The following is a 15,120-nucleotide window of genomic DNA, read 5'->3' on the forward strand; positions in this document are numbered from 1 at the left end:
AATAAACTTTAAAAAATGTATAATTCAGTGGCATTTAGTACTTCATAATATTGTGCAACCATCATCTCTGTCTTGTTCCAGAACATCTCCAGCTCCCTGAAGTAAAAACCCTGCACCCAGAGCAGTCACACTCATTGTCCTCCAGCCTCTGGGAACCACTGACCTGTTTTCTGTTTCTGTGTGTTGCCTGTTCTGGATGTTTCACACACATGGGATCAGACACTATGTGACTTTTTTGTGTCTGGCTGTTTTGTTGTTGTTGTTGTTGTTTGTTTCTTTTGTTTTGTTCTTGTTTTTTACTCAGGATAATGTTTTTGAGGTTCATCTGTGTTGTGGCATGAATCCGTGCATTTTATCACACATCATTCTTGTTTTTTTTTATGGCCAAATAATATTCTGTCATATGGATGTGCCACGATTTATGTTAATAAATAAACACATTTATGTACAGAAATTACTGGACGACATCCTTCCCCATTCATTTACATACTGTCTCTGACCGTTTTCACGCTCTATGGGCACAGTTGAATCATAGCGGCAGAGGCCATCTGGGCTACAAAACCGAAATATTGACTAGTTCGTTTCCCCCTCCCCCCAGCTTTATTGAGGTATAATTGACATACAACATTGTGTAAGATTTAGGTGTGCAACATGATGTTTTGATATATGTATGTTGCAAAATGTTTACCACAATAAGGTTAGTTAACACATCCCATCACCTCACGTAGTTATCTTTTTGTGTGTGTGTTGGGGGGAGTGAGAACTTTTAAGATCTCCGTTCTTAGCAACTTTCAGTTGTACAATACAGTGCTGCTAACTAGAGTCACCATTGCTGTCCTCTAGGTCCTCAGACCTTATTTGTCTTAAGACTAGAAGTTTGTACCCTTTGACCAGTGTCTCCCCATTTTCCCCATCCTCAACTCCTGGCAACTGCCAGGCTCCTTCTCCTTCTCTGCGTTCATTTTATTTGTTTCATAGATTCCACCTACAAGTGAGACCACACAGTATTTGTTTTTGTCTGTGGCCTATTTCCCTTGCATAATGCCCTTAACTTCCACTCATGTTGTTTCCGGGTTTCCTTTTATATATGTGTGTATATATATATATATATTTATATATATTTATTTATTATTATATATATTATATATATTATTTATTATATATGTATATGTGTATATATATATATGTGTGTATATATATATATATGTGTGTGTATATATATATATATTTATTTATTTTTGAGAGGCGGGGAGGGGCAGAGAAAGAAGGAGACACAGGAGCCAAAGCGGGCTCCGTGCTGACAGCAGAGAGCCCAGTGTGGGGCTCAAACTCATGAACTGTGAGATCATGACCTGAGCAGAAGTCAGACGCTCAACCGACTGAGCCACCCAGGCGCCCCTTCTCCTCCTCCTCCTCTTCCTCCTCCTCCTTCTTCTCCTTCTCCTTCTCCTCCTTTTCCTCCTCCTCCTCCTCCTCCTCCTCCTCCTCCTCCTCCTTCTCCTCCTCCTCCTCCTTCTCCTCCTTCTCCTCCTCCTCCTCCTCCTCCTCCTCCTCCTCCTCCTTCTCCTCCTTCTCCTTCTTCTTCTCCTTCTTCTTTTATGAATGAATAATACTCCATTGTATATAGACGTCACCTCATCTGTTCATTCACTGAGGGATTCTTGGGTTGTCTCCACGTCTTGGTCATTGTGAATAATACTGCAATGATTATGATGAGGGTGCCGATGTCTCTTCGATGGTGATTTCGTTTCCCTCAGATATATGTGAACTTTTTTTTAAAGATTTTTAAAAAATATTTATTTATTGGAAGGGCGCAAGGGAGGGAGGGGCAGAGAAAAGGGGACAGAGGATCTGAAGTGGGCTCTGCACTGACTTGCTCTCAGCAGTGAGCCCGATGTGGGGCTCGAACTCACAAACCATGAGATCACAACCTGAGCTGAAGTCGGTGCTTAAGTGACTGCACCACCCAGGCGCCCCTGTGAACTTTCAATAACCCAGGTTCAAATGCTCACTCTGCTGCCTACTAGCTGAAGCAAAGTGGCTTAATCTCTAGCCCTCGTTTTGTCTATCTCTGAAATGGGAGAATAGTACCAACCTCACAGCGTTGGTGTGAGTTAAATGAGGTGGCCCCAAGTGCATAGGGCCATCCTTGCATGTGGAAAGCATTCAGTGAGTAGAGTTGTTTCTGCCTACCCACCCACCGGCCCCATCTTCCCCAGCAGAGGCTGAGCCCACAGGATCCTCTCTTATGGCCGGAGTCCTGCTTCCTGTATGAGTCTGGACTCCAAGCCATGTCTTATTTTTGCATCTGGGGCACTTGTCCAAGCCAAGGATTCCCTGCTGACCTTCCCCCCTCCGTCCCCAGCAGCCAGCTGGGCCTTAGGGCTGGGCCTTCAGCCAGCCTGGAACCACAGCCAAGTCACTGAAGCCAGGCAGGCTAGCCCCAGAATTGGTCAGACCCAGTTTGCCAAAGAGAAGCAGCAAGTTGTGGTGTGAGCCAGCGACCTCACGGCTTCCAGGCAGGGCGATTCCACAGTCCCTGGCCAGCAGAAGTCACTCTAGTTGCATCTTTCTAGGAGACTAGAGGTGAGATTTAATCTCTCAACACCTGGTCCTGGAACTGGAGAGGAGGGAGTTTTGTAACTGAGGACATGGAATGTTATAGCGACATCGTGAGCTCAGCCCTCGGCGGTATGCTAGAGGCCGAGAATGAGTGTGGGGTAACCGGGGCCAGATGTTGGTACATCCTAGGAGTACCTCCAGGTCCTAGCTGTCCTCCCTGCTTCGAGAGGATGACATGGGGCAAAGGGCTTTAAACATTATTTTCTAAACAGAAAATTTCAGAAGTAGAGACGATTACATCATGATTCCCCTTATGTATCCATCATCCAGCTGACACGTGTCAACTCATGAGCTATCTTATTTCTTCCATAACTGCCACCCTCTGTCTCTCTTCTGTGACGTCGTCTGCCTTTGGTGATCATTGCCTGGACCCATTAATTCGTTAGCAGCTACAACAGAGTGACATTGGGATGACTTACTCCTTCTTCATTTATTAGCTGGAATACATCTGGAAAGAGAAATGTCCTCTCATCCACCATCTGGTTACCCAGTGGTACAATTCACATGGAAAGACCAGATCAGGGGCGCCTGGGTGGCGCAGTCGGTTAAGCGTCCGACTTCAGCCAGGTCACGATCTCGCGGTCCGTGAGTTCGAGCCCCGCGTCGGGCTCTGGGCTGATGGCTCGGAGCCTGGAGCCTGTTTCCGATTCTGTGTCTCCCTCTCTCTCTGCCCCTCCCCCGTTCATGCTCTGTCTCTCTCTGTCCCAAAAATAAATAAACGTTGAAAAAAAAAAAAAAAGAAAGACCAGATCAATGCTTGATATCTTGCTTTCTCTGGGTTTCAAAGTAATTACTGGTCTCCTTATCATCATCCAAAGGTAAATAATGAGATTTCCCACTCCTCTCATATTTTTACAAATTTGTGGATTTAAACTATTGAAATGTGCCAATATATTGGGTTTTTTTAATCATTACTGATAACCAAGTTATTATCCCCTCTTTGGCCAGTGGGAGCCTCTTCATTTTGACTCCCAAGTTCTTTTGACAGGCCTCTTTCTTGCTTTATGAGGTAGCAAGATAGTCCAGAAACATCTTGTAGATTTCCTGCCACAGGCCTGGGAATCAACCATTTTCCCAAAGAGCCCTTGTTCCTCTGATTGGAAAGTGGTATTTAGAGATTGCAGTCGAGGTGATGGGAGTGCTCATGGCTGCTGGGCTAGTTGTTTCTAGGACTTTTTGTTGGACAAAAATAGGAAATCCCTTACCACTTTTTAAAATTGTCTTTTTTTTTTATTTATTTAATTAAAAAAAAATTTTTTTTTTCAACGTTTATTTATTTTTGGGACAGCGAGAGACAGAGCATGAACGGGGGAGGGGCAGAGAGAGAGGGAGACACAGAATCAGAAACAGGCTCCAGGCTCTGAGCCATCCACCCAGAGCCCGACGCGGGGCTCGAACTCACGGACCGCGAGATCGTGACCTGGCCGAAGTCGGATGCTTAACCGACTGCGCCACCCAGGCGCCCCTAAAATTGTCTTTTTAAAACATTTTTATTTATTTTGAGAGTGAGAGAGCATGAGTGGGGAAGGGACAGAGAGAGAGAGAGAGAGAGAGAGAGAGAGAGAGAATCCCAAGCATGCTCTGCACTGTCAGCACGGAGCCTGATGTGGGGCTCGAACTCATGAACCGTGAGATCATGACCTGAGCTGAAGTTGAACACTCAACCAACGGAGCCACCCAGGAGTCCCCCTACCATTTTTTAAATAAGATACATCATGAATTTATGTTGATACCTCCAATTCCAATTCAAATTACATGGCTCTTACTTAAACTATCAATCTTATACATGTATTTTTTCCCCCATACTGCAAATCCAAATTCTCAGTTTGCTTCATTCCACAATCACACACATCAATCTTAGAATAACACACCAACAGTTCCAGAAACAATATGATTTTTGAAAAACAGTCTAAGACCTTCTCTTTCTGGTTCTTTTTGTCCTGTGGGCATATCCCACTGTGGGTGTGCTATCAAATTACTGTGCTGTAGTGTCACTTGAAATTGTTTGTGTACATTTGTGCCACTAACCTGAAACTTTTGATTCTTAGGGAATTTTTCTTTTGAGGGCAGAAAGGTTTTTTTTTCTTAATGTTTCATTTATTTTTCAGAGGGAGAGAGAGAGAGAGAGAGAGAGAGAGAGAGTACCTGTGTGCACATGAGCAGGGGAGGGGCAGAGAGAGAGGGGGACAGAGGATCCGAAGCAGCCTCTGTGCTGACAGCAGCCAGCCCGTTGAGGGGCTCGAACTCACAAACAGTGAGATCATGGCCTGAGCTGAAGTTGATGCTTAACCAACTGAGCCACCCAGGTGCCCCGAGGGCAGAAATTTTTAATTTAAAACAGCCACAGCAATAAAAACAACACCTCATGATAAGATTATGCAGTTAGAAAGTATCTCAAATAACAGGATTCATATTGTTGTAATTATTATTAATCTGTTAGATTATTGAAAAATTTATCTCACTATTGCACCCTTCCATTTAAAAATGTCTCTGAAACACTGTATTACGACAAATTCGATTAGAGCAACTGGGTCATACACATGAGGTAATGCCACATTGCTTTTTTTATTGTGGTAAAATCTACATAATAGAAATGTTATCATTTTAACCATTTTTTTAAAAAAAAAGTTTATTTATTTATGTTGAGAGAGAGAGCATACGTGAGCAGGGGAGGGGCAGAGAGAGGGAAAGAGAATCCCAAACAGGCTCCACCGACAATGCAGAGCCTGATGTGGGGCTTGATCCCACAAATTGTGAGATCATGACCTGAGCTCAAGAGTCAGACGCTTAACCCACTGAGCTGCTCAGGCACCCCTTAAGTCTAATGTTATTTAATTAGTTAATTAATTAATTAAAAAAATTTTAAACATTTATTTATTATTTAGAGACAGAGAGACACAGAGTGTGAGCAGGGGATGGGCAGAGAGAGAGGGGGAGACACAGAATCGGAAGCAGGCTCCAGGCTCTGAGCTGTCAGCACAGAGCCCGACGCGGGGCTGGAACTCATGAACCGCGAGATCATGACCTGAGCCGAAGTCGGATGCTCAACCGACTGAGCCACCCAGGCTCCCCCTAATATTATTTAAGATATTTACATGGTTCTAAAGTCAAATCTGCAGAACAAGGTATAAAGAAAAACATCCAGCTTCTATTCGTGGACCTTCCATCATGTTCTTTCCCCCCTCCTCAGGTAACCATTTATAATTTTTTCATGGTCTATTGTTCCATTTGTAAAACACCAGTGTGTACACACACACACACACACACACACACACACCCCTAGCTGTTTTCCCTCTTAACACTGTTGTTTCTGGAGATTTCTCCATGCCAGTATATATGGACACTCCTCATTCCTTTTCACAGCTGCACAGGACTTCATCCTGTGGCCGTGCCTTGGTTTATTCAGTCATTCCCTCTTGATGGACTTATGGGCTATTTCCAGTCTTCTGATATTTTAAGTCGTGCTGTTATGCAAAGCCCTGCTCATTCACCTTTTCGTAGTTTTGCAAGGGAATCGTTGGGATATATTCCTCTAAGTGGAGAAATGCACATATAACTTTGCCAAATATTACCAATTTCTCCTCCCCAGGGCTTATATCTCTTTCATTTGAGCTGGTGGACTCCTCTACATTCTTCAAAACCTAGCTCCAATATCTCCGTTACCACGAGGCCTTCCTTTGTCCTCCAGCTTTCTCTTCTTGGCTTTCCTAGCTCCGGGCTCCTTCCTCTGGCTCAGCCCTGACACTGAGAGGTTGGGAGTGTCTGTGTCCAGCTTTACACTCTCTAGAACTGGGAGCTTCTTGAGTGCTGGCTCCAGGACTGAGTCTTCTTAGGGCATTCACACAGGACTGGGCACAGAGAGGTGACAGTAACAGGTTTTCTGTCTGAATGAAGGATAGCCCTTATAGCCCTCCACCTCCCTTGCTGGTTTCCCCTGGGCCAGGGGAAAAGAACCAGGTCAAGCTGGCCAGTATCCTTGGTTGTGCCGCCTGCCTTTTCACTGAGTCACCTGCGCCCAAGGGTGGTAAACTCAGCGTGGGTGCCTGTCACCTGTGGCTCCCAGGCAGAGGAGTAGAACCTCCTTGGGGTCAGGGAGACCCCCTGTCCAATTCAGTCTTACCCACTCCCTGAGTGGGGCACCTCCCCTCTCCATGCCTTGATTTCTCCATCTGTAAAATGACAACAATAGTGTGTTGACCTCCTGGCCTTAGCACAGGAATCAGTGATATAAAACCATATGCAAAATCACTGCCCACCATTTACTTATTGGCTATTTACTGATTGTTGAGGTGAAATTCATGGAACATAAAATTAATCATTTTAAAGAGAGTAGATAGTTCAGTGGTATTCAGTCCCTCTGCAGGGTTGTGCAACCATCACCTCTGTCTAGTTCCAGAACACTTCCATCACCCCAGACGGAAACTCCATACTGATTAAGTAATCACTCCCGGCCCCCCCCACCCTTCCCCTCCGCCCCTGGCCACCACTACTCTGCTGTTTGTCTCTAAGAATTCCCTTCACATAAATGGGATCATACACTGTGTGGCCCGTGGTGACTGGCTTCCTTCAGTCAGCATAAGGCTTTTGAAGTTTGTCCACATTGTAGCGTGTCAGGGTTTTGTTCCTTTCTACAGCTGAGTAACATCCCGTTGTGTGTATATATGGCATTTTGTCTACCCATTCATAATTTCATGGACATTTGGGGTGTTTCCACATTTGGCTTTGTAAGCGGTGCTTTCAAAGGCGTGTACATGTACTAGTTTGACTACTGTTTTCTTTTTTAAGTTTATTTATTTATTTTGAGAGACAGAGACAGAGAGAGAGAACGTGAGTGGGGGTGGAGGAGGGGCAGAGAAAGAGGGAGAGAGAAAGAATCCCAAGCAGTCTCCTCATTGTCAGTGTGGGGCCCGATGCGGGGCTCGAACTCACCAAGGGTGAGATCATGCCTGAGCCACGATCAAGAGTTGGACACTGAACCGACTGAGCCACCCAGGTGCCCCCTGAGTACTGTTTTCAATTATTTGAGGTCTATGCCTAGGAGTGGACTTTCTGAGTCATAGGGTAACTCTACGTCCAACTTTTTGAGGGGCCACCAAACACTTTATATCTCGGTTGCCTCACAAAGCCAGTGAAGAGAGAATTCTAAGCGGAGAACTCTAAGTCCCCATTTTGCAGCCAAGGAAACTGAGAGGTGGGAGAGTTGGCCCCACACCATCCTGAGGCTAATGACCATCCTGATAACCCCTGTCTGCTTCGTGACCACTGGGTGCCAGACATTTGCTTCTGGGTACCAGAAGAGGATCCTAGGATCAGGCTCTGCATCGTCCCCCGTTTCTGGAATCTGACAGATCTGAATTTAACTCCCAACTTGGGCAAGTTGCTTCCTTCCTCTGAGCCTCTCTCTCTCTCTCAATGATCATAACCCAAGTCCTTCCCTTATTGTGGAGAATCAGTGTGGTAATGTAGGCACAGGATGGACCCTATATCATGCTTTTGATTTATGATGGATCAAACCAACAAAAAAGTGGTCTAATGAGGCTTGGCGGGGGCGGGGGGGGGGGGCGGTGAAGTAACTTGGCAAAAGTCCCACAGCAGTTGGTGACTGGATCCGCGATGCAAGCATTTTTGAGAAGTTTCCTGAAGCTTAACGCTTCTCAAAGCTAGTGAGGAGAGATTCCTGGGGAGGTCCTCTGGGGTGGGAGGCAGCTTGCAGCTCTGTTGCTTTGCTCTTTGGGGGGGCTGAACTTCGACCACACAGAATCTTGCTGAATCAGCCTGGGGAAACCTGTGGTCATGAGCCACAACTGGTTCCCTGGTGGAAATCACCTTGGCCCCAACCCACTCACTCCTCCGGTCTGTTCTACAGTTTACACCAGCACAGGGGGAGGGGAGGGTGACTTCCGGTGCCCCAGGCAGGCCTGGGCCAGGCATTTCCTTGCTTCCAGGAATTGGCTCCGAGTGGTCCCTCTGTTATGGGGCACGCTTCTCCCTTCTCTCTCATTTCCGTGGTGCATACACTAGGACTTTCAGGATCTGGCTTCTACTAACCCCTCTGACCTCCTTTCCCAGTGAGTTCCTTGCTGCAGCCCACTGGCCTCTGGCTCCTGGAGGATGCTACCCTCATTCAGCCCCAGGGCCTTTGCACTTGCGGCTCACTTTGCTTACAATGCTCCAGTTCCTCTTCCTATCAGTCAGGGATCACACAAACACCACTTCCTCCTAGAAGCCTAGCCCTGACCACCCTCTTTAAACTAGATTCCCAGTCCCTCCCTGTGAGCTCATTCCATTCACCATGATCCTTACCTGATATTATCTTATTCATTTGTTTATTTATTGTTGCCTGCCCCCCCCCCTCCACCCCTGGGATGGAAACTCCAGGAGGGCAGAAGCCTCTCTTACTCAGTGCTGCGTCCTCAGGGCTGAGATCAGCGCCTGGCACATAGCATTCAGGTGTTCAGTAAATGTCAGCCAACCTATTGACCATTGGGTTTCTTATTAGAAAGAAATTTTCTTTCCTCCTACACTGGATCACGAGGATGAATACCTGTTTATGTTCAGCATCCAAGTCCTGGGAAGCTCCCCAAATGGGCCACAGGAGTTAAAAAATCCTGACTCTATGGGGCACCTGGGGCCTCAGTCGGTTAAGCGCCCAACTTTACTCAGGTCGTGATCTCACGGTTCTTGGGTTCGAGCCCCGAGTCAGGCTTTGTGCTGACAGCTCAGAGCCTGGAGCCTACTTCAGATTCTGTGTCTCCCTCTCTCTGCCCCTCACTGGCTCACGTTCTCTCCCTCTCTCTCAAAAATAAATAAATATTAAAAAAAAAATTTAAATCCTGACTCTGTTCCCATTAGGCTGTGTGACTTTGGGCAAGTTACTGCCTCTCTCTGGGATTCCAATTTGTAAAAACAAAGTTCTTAACCTCCCTTTCCCCCTCAAAATCTGGTAAAAGCTATGGCTCCAGGTGTCTCCTGAAAAGACGAACTCATCATGCTTTTGCACATGATTTTAAGGGATTTAACGAGCCCCCAAAGTCCAACGCTGGACTCCCTTGGGAAGCTTGGGAAGGGGGCATAGAAAGGCTCCTGGAAGAGGGGGCTGTTGCGACTGGGTTTTGAGGGATAAATAGGATCTGGTCTGGCAGGAAAGGGCATTCCAGCAGAGGAAACAGCTTTCGGGCATTTGAGGGAGGGAGGAGAAATAATCACCCACGTTTACACAACCTTTGCCACTCAGTCCCTCCAGGGCGGCTGTGCCCGGCCAGAGCCACAGGCTACTTCCTACCCCCCCCCCCCCCCCCCCCCCCCCGCCACCGCCGGGCTCCTCCTGCCGCTCTCGCGCCCCCTTTGGTCGGAGCGTTATATTGCAGCCAGAGGGAGCCGGTTGGAAATCTCAAGTAGGGAGGGCCGCCTAAGTCAGCATCCTGCTGGGCTCAGAGCCCTGCGCGGCGCCACCTTTCCCGGAGGAAAACCCGAAGTCCTCCCAGTGGCCCATCAGGTCCAGCACGATCTGTCCTGCCACCTCCCAGCCCTCGTCTGCTCCCACTCTCGCCCTTGCTGTCTCTGCTCCAGCCTCACTGGGCTCTTGGCTGTTTCTTCAGGCACAGTGAGCCTCAGGATCTTTGCACAAATTGTGCCCTCTGCCTGGAACACTCCACCTCCAGTGAAACCCTTCTCTCCCTTCCCGTCTCTGCTCAAATAGCACCTCAGAAAGGGCTTCCTCATCTCCTTACCTTGCTGGATTTTCCTCCATAGCACATGTCACATACAATAACCTTTTTGCTTCTGTATTTCTGGTTATGCTTTCTTTAATCTCCAGAAAGCAGGGATGTGCATTGTAAAACAACGCCTGGTCCTCCCCGGTACTTGGTGTTTGTTGAATGAGTAGGTGCTGTGTGTCCCCTGGGGCTGGGGAAAAGGGAGGAAATTTGAAAGACCCTGTCTGCCTGCCTAGAGCTCACAGCTAAAGGAACCATTCCAAGAGTGATTTGATTGTGACTGAGGACTCCCAGGGGCTGTGGCTGCATCCAGTGTGGGCTTAAACTGAACCCAGAAGTTAGGGAAGCCCTCAGAGAAAATGGACTTTGAGCTGACACCTGAAAGATAAGTAGGAGTTAGCTGAGCAGGTGAGAGGGAATAGAATTCCAAGCAGAGGGAAATTCCAAGCATGTGCAGCACGCAAAGCCTTTGAGGGGAAAGATAACCTTGACGGGTTTGGCAAAATGGTTCAAGTGGCAGTGAGCAAGAGTGTGGTGAGTGATGAATTGGAAGGAGTTGTTTGCTCCACCATTCACCCCACACCCTGGAACTGCTCTGGTCTTTGTTTCAAGTCTCTGAATTATCTTTTGCCTTGTCTCCACCCTTCTGCCCCCTATTTTGTATCCTGGGAGGCTGGCTTGTATGAATCACTCAACCCTTGCCTTATGGCTTCTGGTTGGGTTCCGCCAATAGGGAGCCACAGCAGGCATTGGAGGGAGGGAGGAGACTGAGGTCCGGGTATTAATATCTGATCTCCTCTCCTGTGTGGTCCACGCAGGCTGGCTGTGTCCCTCAACCAACAACTCCTGCCAGGTAGTCCTCTCTCTGCACATAGCCGTATCAAGGCCAGGTTCCAGCAACTGCTTTCGCCCCATAGCCCCCGCACCTCTGGGGTGGTAAAGGTTCCTGGCTGCGCTGTCTTTTTGAAATAGTACTTTTGTTACTCTCTTTCCAAATTACCCCATTTGAGTGTTCTGTTTCCTGCTGGAACTCTCTCTTATTTTATTGGGGTGAAATTCACGTAATATAAAGTTAACCATCTTAAAGGATATAATTCGGCAGCATTGGCACATTCACAAATATTGTTCAACCATCACTTTTGCCCAGTGGCAAAAATTTTCCATCGCCCCAAGAGGAGACCCTGTACTCATTCTCCTTGGATACGGCCTCACTCCTCACAGCCCACCCCCCCCCCCGACCCCCGTCCATCCCTAATGTACTCACCATCTCTATGGATTTACTGATTCTGGAAATTTCATAGAAACGGAATCATCCAATGTGTGACCTTTTGTGTCTGGCTTCTTTCACTCCATCACATCACTGTGATGTTTTGGAGTTTCGTCCATGGTGTAGTAGGTCTCAAGGCTTCATTCCTTTTTATGACTGAGTAATGCTCCCCCACATGGACCGGCCCCATTTCCTCAGCCCCTCATCCGTTGATGGATGCTGGGTTGTTTCCACCTTTGTGGGCATGCGTGTACGGGTGAACATGCAGGGACATTAAGTCCCTGTTTTCGATTCTTTCGGTTACATACTTAAGGAACTGAGTTTCTGGCTCATATGGTAATTCCATTTTTAGCTTTTCGAGGCATGGACTGATTTTTCACAGCGGCTGCTTTCCCGGAAGTCTGCTGTGAGCTTCTGGATGCCCAGGAAACTGCCTTCCCCTCACTCCCGCCATGTTCCTCCTTGGTCCACTTGAACACACTTTTCTGGTACCGTCTCCCTAATCTGGCCGCTGCCCCCGTGTCCTCTCCTCCCACTTAGGTTGCTGTTTGTTGATTGCTGCCAGGCTGAGGATTCTGGTGCCTGGGAACCGCAGAGCCCTGTCCCTTCCTAGGGCCTGGGCCCTTTGACCTCTGGGCACAGGCCAAGGGGATTGTTCCTATCACCACGCTTCCTCAACCTCCCAGATGTGGCTCATCTCCTGCAGTTCTGTGCTTCTGCCTATCCTGTCTCCAAACGTAGCTGTGATTGGTGCTTCTGTCTCCCCATTCTCTTCTCTGTCCACCTCCTCCCGAGGGACCTCACTGACTGCCCCCCCCCCCCTCCCAGGCATCCAAGTCTTCCCAAGACAGCTGACTCAGTCAGAGGTGCACTTCTCAGGATGGGCCCAGCCGCCTCCCACCTCCCGGTGCCTCTCCTTGGCAGACAGGATTTCTCAGCTTCAGCACTGCTGACATCTGGGGCCAGATCATTCCCTGGGGGTGGGGGGTGGGGCCGTCCTGTGCCTCTAGCAGCATCTCTGGCCTCTGCCCACTAGCTCCTCCCCCTCCAAACAAACAGTATCTCTGGACATTGCCAAACATCCCCGGGGAGGGGGGGGGGGGGGACAATCTGCCTCAGTTGAGAAGGGCTGGGATAGCCCAAATCAAAGCACAGACTCGAAGTGCGGTTAGTTGTCTAGCCCGTGCTCTGTGCCAGGCATGGGGCTGAGGACCCTGTAAACACCAGTTCATTTCGTGGTCATCTCCTTCATTTTATCTGTACAGGGACAGAGGCTTCCGGTGGCCGCGTGACTTGCCCAGGGTAACACGGCCAGGGAGCCTACTGTGGTCAGTGCCTCCTCATTCCCAGGCCCTGCAACTTGCTTCTCCTTCCTTGTCCCCATCTCTCTGAGGGCAGGGAAGCTGGGCTGACACCCTCTCCTCTCCTCCTCTCCTCCACTGTTGCCCGGAACCTCACATCCAGCCTGTCACCAATGCAGATGTTCCCCACATCCTTAAAAAATCCACATTGCCCCCCAAATCAATAAACTCCAGTGTTCCTTAAAACAAACCCATTAAAGGGGGCTCTTCTCCTGCTCAGGCACCACCCATGGCTCCCCATTGCCCACCAGATCAACACTCAGCCACTTGGACTGGCTTTCAAGGCCCTTCCCATCCATGCCTGCCCTCCTTCTCACCTCTCACATCCCAAGGCCAGAGAAAGCCACCTGCCCAGCCACACCCTTGGGTTTCTCTGTGCCCAAGCCCCACCCCCTCTCCTGCACCTGTTGAAATCCAACCTCTCCCTGAAGTCCCAGCTCAGATGTCACATCCTTCACGTAGCCTTCCCTTCTGCCTCCGTCCAAGCAGCAAAGCTTCAATTATTTGTATTGTCTCTTCTTCACTTAGAAACACCGCCCCCTCTCACCCTCACAGAGGGCCCAGCGCCTAATGAGAGAACACTACTGAACCGAAGAGGGTTAAAGACTTCAGCCAAGTTTACCACTTGCCGGGATAAGGGGGCCTCTTACACTGGCTTTAAAATGCCCTCCTTCAAGTTTTCAAGTTTCGAGCCCTCTGTGTCTGGTTTTCTGGGATTTAGGAGAGATTGGTGTGCTAGTATTTCCCAAAGTTGCATTTAGGAATCTCCCATTTTTGCCTTAATCCACCAGACAGATGGCTTCTGATGTTGAAATTTGTCACTCAATCATCTGGCACCACTTTTGTTCCATTTACCTATTCCTTTTTTTTTTTTTTTATTACTTAATACTTTTCTTTCAGTGGTCTTGCTTTTGAGCCTTTTTTCTTTTTTAAGTTTTTTATTTATTTACATAATCTCTACACCCTATGTGGGGCTCGAACTCACCGCCTCAAGATCAAGAGCCGCATCCAGGGGCCCCTAAGCCTCATTTATTTTAAAGCAAAATGTATACAATGATCATTATATCCGCAAGGCTGTAGATTTGATGTCCAGGGTGACTCTATTTTTTTCTTCTTCTACGAGTCAAAACAAATCTCTCATTTAACATGAATATATCAAATAGAAAATGAATAGACCCAACTTCTCCATGTGCTATCTAAAATTACTAAGGGGGGGGCGCCTGGGTGGCGCAGTCGGTTAAGCGTCCGACTTCAGCCAGGTCACGATCTCGCGGTCCGTGGGTTCGAGCCCCGCGTCAGGCTCTGGGCTGATGGCTCAGAGCCTGGAGCCTGTTTCCGATTCTGTGTCTCCCTCTCTCTCTGCCCCTCCCCCGTTCATGCTCTGTCTCTCTCTGTCCCAAAAATAAATAAACGTTGAAAAAAAAAATAAAATTACTAAGGTACTTTGTATCATGCTTTGGACACTTGTATCAGACTTTGGGAATGAGCCAGAGTATCTTCTGTGTGGTTCAGACTTGTGAAAATTCATGTATTTATTCACTCACTCGTTCATTCTTTTCTTCCCCAGCTTTATGAAGGTAGAACTGACAAAGACAAATTTGAGGGGTACAACGTGACTCAACATTTATTCTTGTTTTTCAGGTTTCAGCCGGCCACCTGACACCCGGGTCAAATAGCAGCATCCCCCTCGGCCCCGTTGCAAAAACCTGTTATATGCCTTCCCTGGTAAAAATTTCCTGCTGGATATGTTTTCTTTATTTTCTGTTTTCTCCACTTCAGCTTCAGATCCACAACGACAAGGATTTGGGCTGTTTTTATTCTCTGCCATATTCCCAGCCCCTAGAACCACACTTGCATCTTTCAACAGCAGGTCCGGGGGCGCCTGGGTGGCTCAGTCGATTGGGTGTCTGACTTCGGCTCAGGTCATGATCTCACGGTTTGTGAGTTCGAGCCCTGTGTCGGGCTCTGTGCTGACAGCTCAGAGCCTGGAGCCTGCTTCGGATTCTGTGTCTCCCTCTGTCTCTGCCCTTCCCCCATTCACGCTCTGTCTCTATGTGTCTCTCAAAAATGAATAAACATTAAAAAACAAAGAACAAAAAACAGCAGGTCCGACCCGCTGCACGGATGTATTCCAAGAGCCACCTAGCCCGGCACC

The 15,120-nt window shown here is 48.0% G+C and overlaps 1 protein-coding gene across 1 annotated transcript in view; it reads left to right on the forward strand.

Annotated features, from left to right (window-relative positions):
• LOC123605455 (ultra-long-chain fatty acid omega-hydroxylase) overlaps positions 1 to 15,120 on the forward strand; it is a 52,086-nt gene that overhangs the window by 4,006 nt on the left and 32,960 nt on the right. Inside the window, exon 2 of the mRNA XM_045492354.1 lies at positions 14,607 to 14,690. The gene's annotated coding sequence lies outside the window, so the exon portion shown is untranslated. The remainder of the gene's footprint in view (positions 1 to 14,606; positions 14,691 to 15,120) is intronic.

This window comes from Leopardus geoffroyi, chromosome A2, assembly GCF_018350155.1.
Source record: "Leopardus geoffroyi isolate Oge1 chromosome A2, O.geoffroyi_Oge1_pat1.0, whole genome shotgun sequence".
NCBI classification, from domain to species: domain Eukaryota; kingdom Metazoa; phylum Chordata; class Mammalia; order Carnivora; family Felidae; genus Leopardus; species Leopardus geoffroyi.